Below are 9284 nucleotides of genomic sequence, written 5' to 3'. Positions count from 1 at the left end.
GTTTGTAGCTGTTCATTTATAGAAGTATTTCACAGCTGGAAATATGGTGTTTTCATACACGAGGAAATAGGTGCTACATGATCAGAGCAAGGAGCTGTGGAATTTGCTTTTGCCTAAAGGGAGGGGAGAAAATCTCCAACTACAATAATGCACTGCAGTGCATCATACCAAAAAAGCTTGCAAGTTGAGTGGTGCTGGGTTATACAAAAATGGAAATGCAACATTGTAAATTATCATACAAAGATACACACACAGTACACGCAGACACACCTACCTTTATAAGTGGGGATGGATTTGGTTTCACACTCTTGAGTTTGCTGAATATTTTTGTGGTAGATTCCAAAGGATCACTACAATTGCATAGTTTTAAAACTGAAAAAGTTAGCCATAAAGCTGCTACATTATGTTGCTACTCACCATGACAACTGATGAACTGTTGCTCTAAACTGCTTATGTAGTAACTGTGCATTTATATTTGTATATGTTTCTGCTGTTGTGTTAGAATTTTACTTATTTTTGTTTTCTGTTGTTTTGTTCAGTCCTCTGCAGCTGAGGATGCAGAGAGGGACATGTGTGATTGAGAACACAAAAGTCCTCAACAATGTTGCCAGCGTCATCATGGGGTTCATCATGCTGTTTGGGCTCATTTATGTCCTTGATCTAGCCTTTCCCGAAAACCTCAAGTATACCTTCGAGTTTTTCCAGAAGATCATAAGAACTTGGATGGACACAAACTGAATGCAAAGATACAGCAGCTGAAAATCAAGCAGTTTTCATAAGAGGCAAACACTGTATCCCCTGTATCGTCAGTGACAGTCAGCATGGATGTTTTTCTTGTTCTAAAAATATGTTAACTACTGTTGTAGCACCTTTTGAAGTGTGTTCCTATGCATGGCTGTCACTGGACTCGAAGAAATTGCTCCTTTTTTTTCTTCTTCTTCTTCTATCAGGTTCTGTTTTGTGCTTCTGCCATGTGTGCTGTACATGTATGTATATTTCATATCTGTTTGTAGGCATTTCATATTACAGTTTATAGTAAGTTTTCAAGTTTAATGTGAGCTGGTTATACCATGCCTTGGCCTTTGCAGATATTGTACTTCTTTCTGTACTTTTTAAACGTGATAGGTCATACACTGTCATAGATGAAGAGAGCTTAAAAACTTAAGCTCTCAGTCAAGGTCGAAGTGCATTTTAAACAGTTTACATTGAGTTGGTGGGAAAATTTCTTGTTTTGTACTGTTGATGCGTGTTAAATGTGGTATATGTATATTTCATGCCAGTTTTTAGGCATAGTGCAGTTTATGGAATATATATATATATATATATATTATATATATATTATATATATTATATTATATATATTATATATTATATAATATATATATATATATTACGGTTTTATTATGTTAATAAAAACATATTAAGCAGATTTTGTGTTATGTGTATCTGAAATGGGGGGTCAAATGAAGTAATGAAAGAATTTTATTTTAGACCAACTATATTAGTTTGAGTTGTACAAATGTAAATCAGTTTAGGCTAGTTAATGTACTTATTTTATTTTGGCTGCATTTGATAAAGATGAGCTCGACCAACTCAAATAAATCATGTTACAAGGAGGTACTTAGTTCGAGTTGGGGCTACATAAATTTAATGTGTGGAAATCCTGCCAAAATTTATTTGTGTTTATCCAATGAGTTATTTTTTTCAGTGTGTTTTTTCTGTGTCTGCCCGACAACTTTTTGACAAGATTTATATGATAGATACAGTTTAAGAGTGACAGAAGTATCTGTGACTGTGTGTGTGTGTGTGTGTGTGGCAGAGGCTTGTGTGAACATGTCTGTGAGACAAAGCATGAGTAAGGTGGATGATAATTTGCAGCCATCCGGTTGGGTGTCTCACCCAGTCCTCTAAACCTCCTTCAAGCCACCTCCATCTCCTCTGTCTCTTTATCCAGGTGCCCCTCCCTACACACCTTTGTTTTGCTGAGAATCCCCCTGTGACTAATGTTGAGTCACAATAACACCCCTAATCGTAGTGACTTGCACACACTCACTCAGACACAAAAGAGATTGTAGATGTGTGTTTGATCTGCAGCCGACCAAAGTTGAAAAGCTGCTCAGGGCTCTTCAGTCAGCAGGGGGCCTCTAACAAACTGTGAACTTGGTTTGGGAGTCCTTATGTATCGTGTGACAGTAAACATGATACAAACATTGTTACTTTGAGATGAAAAAAAGATTAGGTCTATCTTTCAATTGTAAAGAAAAAGTTATTTAGATGTCTCTTTAGAGGTCTGTGAGTATAGAGAATATCTCTCAAACATTACCAACGTGTATTATGAAGGACTCTGCAGCTGTTTTAAACCATATATTGAATTGTTTTTTATCTTCTGGCTTTCTGGGTGTCTGTCTGTGAAAAACCTTACAAACATTTTAATCTGGCAGTTCAATATATATATGTGTGTGTGTGTGTGTGTGTGTGTGTGTGTGTGTACACAGGAAATCTGAATATATTGAATGAAACTTCACTGACGCATGACTTCGCGGCAGTGCCTGCAGCCATCTTGTGTAACAGTCTGTAAAATCGAAAGACAATGAGTCAGGCCGCCCGCAATCTAGTTGCAGCGATATTGAGCAATGAGGACATGATAAATACACTGCGAATGCATGCCAAAATCCTCCCGATACCGCTGCCCAATACCCTGCCCGTACTTCTGACAAAGAAGTTCGCTCAATTTTTAACCGTGGCAGGCCTACAACAGGCCAGGCAGCTGCTTATCGGGCCAACCTGAGCAAGCCCTCCACCTCTCAGGAGTGCCCCAATACAGCCGTAAGGCATGATCTCATTATGCATTTCTGCATCTTGTCCGCTGTGTGAGTAACGTGCCCAAAGCTGACAATGTGTCATGTGCCATGTGGATCATGAAATACGTTCAATACTAAACTAAATATTCACCCTGCATTGGTCTATGAATGTGGGTGATGCTTATTGTATCTAAACAATATATGAAGAGCTTCTCTTTCAGTTCATGAAATCCGCAGCAGCTTCTCCAGTCCCGGAGAAGTGTCGCGTCAGAGAGCAGTGCCATTACACACAGCCATTCACTGTGTTTTACCTTCATTAAATCACCTGAAAACTATATCAAGCTAACCATACAGTGTCTTGGGCCCTTTCTTGTGTACAGGTGGAGATTATACACTGGGTGTTGTGGGGCATTCCTGTGAGGTTGAAGGCATGCTGAGGTTGGCCTGATAAACAGCTGCCTGGCCTGTTTTATGTCTGCCACGATTAAAAAGGAAGCGAACTTCCTTGTCAGGAAAACAGTATTGGTCAGGGGTATCGGGGGGATTTTGGCCCGTACACGCAGTGTTAATGATGTCCTCATAGTTTAATATTGCTGCAACGAGATTGTGAGCGGACTGACTCGTTGTCACTCACTTTTAGCTATAGCATCCACACGTTACACAAGATGCCGTGAAGTCTGACGTCAGTCAAGTTTCATTCAATATATTCAAGGTTTCATTCAATATATTCAGACTTCATTCAATATATTCAAGGTTTTATTCAATATATTCAAGGTTTCATTCAATATATTCAAAGGTTTAATTTCCTGAACGGTGTGCCAGGGGCACCCAGTAAGTACAACTCACTCTCCATACCAGAGGCACTCGAAACTGCCAAACGGAGACTAACAACTCTGGCCACCCGGTTGAAGAGGTACACCAAGGAGGGAGAGGCCAGGAGAATAAACAAGTTGTTCTTCACTGAACGAGCCAAGGTGTCCTCTCAGTGGCAGGGAAACAACAACAGGTCAGACCCGCCAAGAGCTGAGGTGGAAAAATACTGGAAAGACATATGGGAAAGAGAGGCATCACACAACACCAATGCCCAATGGTTAGTGGACCTAAGAGCTGACCAAAGCAACCTCCCAGAACAAGAACCAGTAACCATCTCAATGACAGACATCCAAGAAAGAGTGTCAAAGATGAAGAGCTGGACAGCACCAGGCCCCGACATGATCTACGATATTTACTATTTAGGGTTTAGCACAGTGTGATGGACAGTAGAGGAAATTTGGATGCTCCACCCTCAGAGTGGAATATTTTACAGAACGTTTTAAAACTCAAAGATCTCATTATATTTATTTGAATGCTTTTAAATCTATATTGAGAGAGCCAGAGACAGAATCGTGGGTGTGTCGTTGCTTTAACTGATATTGTTGAATTCATGGCTTGTATCACACTTTTATTACTTTTCTAGATTGCTATATGTTATGTTATGTAATGCTGTCTGTTTGTTTTGTATCTGTTTTTAATGACTAGCTCTTAGTTTATGCTGCTTGTCTGTCTCAGCCAGACTCCCTTAAAAAGAGGTTATTAATCTCAATGGGACCTTTTCTGGTAAAATAAAATAAAACAAGTGTTATGTTTTATAAATAAGCTTTCTCATTGCTTCTCTTAAGATTTCAATGCATGATTTGGTGACACCGATGGTTACTGGTGGTAACAGAAAATTATGATGATACAACTGTAAACATTTCTTGAGACACTGCTGTGTTCTAAATACAACATACATCAAACTTGGTTTATTTTGAGGTGTTCTGTTTCATCAATTCTGATAAATAGGTTTGATCATGAGTTATTATGGAAATGTCTTGCCAGACTAGTTTAGTTTAGTCCCTCAGCACTGATGTAAACAGCTCTGATCTTTATTTATGTCAAGTATATGTCTGTTTACACTGCAAATGTTGTAGAATATGTGAACAACAACAACAACGTTGTGGAGTTTCTCCAATTTTTTCTTTGCTTTTGATGCTAGTGGATTTGTCTGTTTCGGCTTTAATTCAATTAAATTTTATTTATATAGCGCTAATTAATACTTGATGGTGAAGAAGAAGAAGAAGAAGAAGAAGAAGAAGAAGAAGAAATTCCACCATGAGCAAGCACTTGGTGGCGTACCACATCTTTCTCTGTAGTTTCTAATACTTTTTAGGCTTGGGTCTTTTGCTAGCATTTCACAATAAGTCTTGTCCTGTAATCCAGATTTAGTTTGGATTAATGCATGGGTACCCTGACACTCAGTGCTGCTGATATTTCTGTGGACCCTTTGAATGACTGCCATGCAAACTCAAATAATACCTAAATTGACTATAGTAAAAGGTAACATTAATTTTCCACACCACCCAAGAGGCCGTGATGGAGGTCTAGGAAAGAAAAAACACAAGTAAGGGAAAGAAATGGACAGAAAGAAAGTAACAGGATGAAGGAGTAAGTGCTTTTACTTGCATAATAAATGAAGGAGTGGGAGAAGAGGCAGGAGCAAGAAAAGAGAGGGAAACAGGGGGGTGGAGGTAGACAGCAGTGAAGGGGGGGGGGGGGGGGGGGGGGGGGGGGGGCGTTGCTTCTTTCTGGAGCTTTTGATGTTTCAAATTTCTTTTTTTCTTTTGATTATCTGCTCATGTGCTGATTGACTCGTCCTTTCTTTACCTCTCTCTTATTTTCTCTAGACCAGCGGGGATTTCTGCAAATCGGCCCATTCCAGCCAAGCCCCAGCATGTTGTAGGCAGCTGCTACCAACAGGAAGACTGTAGCGGAGAAAGCAATAGAGAAGAGAAGAAAAAGAGAAGAAGAGAAGAGAGGGAGAAAGAAGAGAAAGTGAAGGAAATGGTGGTGCAAGAAGGTAGGCTGAACTGCATGTGTTTTTTATTTGAAATGTTGAAGGGAGAAAAGGAGGGGACAGAAAAGTGGAGGGATCTCCAGTTTCTGCTCTCTTTGTGTTAAGTTTTGTTTTCGGAGGGAGACAGTCGCTATGCTGATGCAGTCGTATGTATGAAAGCTGCAGCTGAAGCTAGACTTGCTGCTGATGTGACGGACTAAATAAAGCCATGTCTGTGGGATGTGACCACTGGGTAGAGAACTGTATGTGTGTATGTCCCAGTCAAAAACCTCATGTTTCCTCATGTAAGCACACATTTGGTTACACTTATGCAGAGAGGACTTCATTGGCAAAATGTATGATCTTTTTTGATACTCAAAACAGTTCATGTTTGATGTTTATGAGGTAACAGATGTTAGTAAAGCAGTTTAGTGAGGGAGCTCCAGTTTTCTTATTTTATTCCTAAAGTACTGAAAAATGAGATGAAATTGGTGTGTAGAAATGAATACAAAAATATAAGTATGATGTAAGATCAGGAAGAAGTCTGTTCAGACAAACATTGAATGTGTATCTGGCTGTTCTTGAATTTAGACTTGAATGTTTGGAAGAAAATAGAAAGCATGAAGCTGCTGCCTCATTTTTCTTCCTAGAGTTAATCTGTTTTTCCCTTTATGCATTGGTCAGTATTGTGTCTCACACTTCATCCCTGAAATCACAAGATTTAGTTAGTTTTCTATTATTGAATCACTTCCCACTAAACTGAATTCCTCTACATTGTACAGTGATGGAGGCAGTATTACTCAGAAAAGATCAAAGCAAGGCTTCAGAGGACACATTGCTTTGAGCAGTGTGAGGGTCATTGGTCTGGTTTCCCTGGCATCCATGTGTTCTATATCAGGATGACAGGGGATAGAGAAGTAAAATACATTGAGCAGAATTAGAGTGATTTATTTGTTAGCAAACAAATAACATTGAATATATATATATATACAGGGTCTGACTGAGAACAAAATTCGGCCCTGGCATTTTTCCTCTGGACTGGCCCACCATTGGACCGATGAACCCGCCCCCAAAACACACGCACTCAAACATTCTCCCACCCATCCATACCGAACCCCCGAATACCCCATAAATAACACAGAACATAGTATGCTCAATGAAGATCATGTTGTACATGTCTACACCTCATTAAACTTTGGAAACACTCTACTTACAGCACTGATTTGAGCTACAGAGCAGACAATTAACTTTGAACATATAGGAGTGGTGTTTAGCTTGGTAGCTTAAGCAGCCGTTCCACATGTGAAGGCTCGCTGTGGAGGCGAAGGTTCAACTCCCGACCTGTGCGGCCCTTTCCTGCATTTTAACTTGGATTTTCTCTGCTCCTCCTTTCCTCTTTTTAGAACCTCTGTCGTCCATAATTTATTGTAATTAATATTCGTGCAACATACAGTATGAAGTTTATCTATAGACTGTATATGAGTCTATCCCTGTTTCGGTTTCACATAAACCTAGCGGCTGCATGGACGCATCCATTTGAGGGGGCAGGGGAGGGGGGGTGTAAATCATAATAGCAAATATTAACCGATATTAGCCAGTGCAACCCAAAGCCTATTCCAAATGGATGCAAATGGGATCCCCCACAGATAGATAGATATATATCTGTGGGGGATCCAGTCGGTAGTAACAACACCGAAAAACTATGTGAATTTCAGTGCCTTAGTTTGATACCACAACGTGTATGCAGCTGTTTAATTTCGCCCTCTGTTTACTGTTAGAGCTTTATCCATGTGGGTAGTGTCCCTCTTTACCGTTAGTAAGTTATCTGTTTGAGCAGTTATCACCTGCACTGCTTTATTTATATATATATATGAGAGAGAATATGTAGTATAATATAGTATAAAAGTGCTTTGAGTGGTTGGAAGACTAGAAAGGAGAGAAGTACCATTTTAAAAGCAGCAAATATATTCTGTTTAACAGTTTCACTAAAATCACTGAATAAATAATAAAGTATATGAATACAATTCTAAAGTTGTGCTTTTGTACAGTAATCAGTGAGGCTCAGCCATAGATGACTGTAGCAGCCCTCACAATCACTCATAGACAGTATCAAACAGGAAGCACTCCACTCCTGCAGAGTCAGAAGGGAGAAAGTGTTTGATTGGATTAAATGGCGAACTCTAAAATACCATGAAGACCTGAAAATACATTACAAAACATTTTTAGTCAAGATACTGGAGTATAGGTGACAGAACTTCAACATCAATTTTGACTTTGTGGGGACAATACATTTTTTCTTAACACAGATTTTGTTTTTGTCTGATGTTAGTCCGCGTATTACAAGATACTGTCAGTAAACTGAATCTTCCAGTCCTGTAATCCGATTTTTTTTTTGGTGGTCTCAAGTCTAAAATGTTAAATGGTAAATAAACACAACAAGAGGAAAATAACTAGTGAAAAAATAAATGATATAACTGAATGTGGAGTGAATATCCAGAAAATATCCCAACAAAACAACATTCAGGACTCATAGAGAAGGTGAAATGTGTTAAATAAGTAATAAATATAAGGTTCAAGATGCAGCTCAACATCTCACACATGAGCTCTTTCACAATGTTAAGTAATTCAGTAGCTGAACTGATCACATGTACTCTGCTGAGATATGCACTCTCTCTCTCTGTGTGTGTGTGTGTGTGTGTGTGTGTGTGTGTGTGTGTCATATGTCATCTTGAGCTGAAGGCGTAGGAACAAAGAGCTGGTATTTCGAAAGAAAGAAAGAAAGTGTCTGAATGCTGCCGGCAGCTGCCTGTGGGAAATGTAATCCATATGTGTGGTCAGTCCAAGCTGCCCCAGAGGAAAAAGAACAGGTCCTTCTCCCAAAGACATGATTCTTTTTACCTCTCCCCCTTGTTTGAATTCCTGTCATTCTGGACTCACGGACCCTGGCCGCTAGTCAACTGTCTGCAGAAGGAGGGAGGGGACAAAGCAGTGGGAAGGCGAGAGTGAAATCTGAAAGTGATGGATAGGGATGGGAATCGAGAATTGGTTCTTGTTGAGAACCGGTTCCGTGTGTTTCAATTCCATGGAATCCTTTGGAAGTTTATCTAACGATTCTCTCATCGATTCCAGAAAGCACGAATTACGGCACGTAACTTCTGCAAGTTTGGCACATGCAGTGCAATCAGTAGTAAACAATGTCACCCACTCGGTTCAAATGCTCCAACATGCAGAACATGCAGAAACATTTGCGCACACAACATGCAATATTTTTAAAAGAATGTCGTGTTTTTGACGCGCTTCGGACTGGAGATGAATCTCAACCCAGCAGCAGCGGCAGCAGCCAGGCTATGACCACCTCTGTGGTTACTACAGAAGGTACGGAAGGTAAATAACACACTGCCTACCATGTTAGCGCGATGTGCTTCTTTGTAAAACATGCTATAACAGTTAACATTAAACGAATGCCTTCTGCATTACATTTAGAAGATGGCCATGACGAGAGAGAGAGTCTGGCTGGCTCAGAGGCTGGCAGCTGTACTAGTACTCGTTCCAGTTCAGTTCTAGATGATGCTGATCAAACTGTTTATTCTCCTTTTTTTCCAAATGAGAATCGATAAGAGAATCGATAAAGA

The sequence above is a fragment of the Larimichthys crocea genome, unplaced genomic scaffold (assembly GCF_000972845.2).
Source record: "Larimichthys crocea isolate SSNF unplaced genomic scaffold, L_crocea_2.0 scaffold131, whole genome shotgun sequence".
Classification (NCBI taxonomy): Eukaryota; Metazoa; Chordata; class Actinopteri; family Sciaenidae; genus Larimichthys; species Larimichthys crocea.
Note: the sequence above shows the minus strand (reverse complement) of the source record.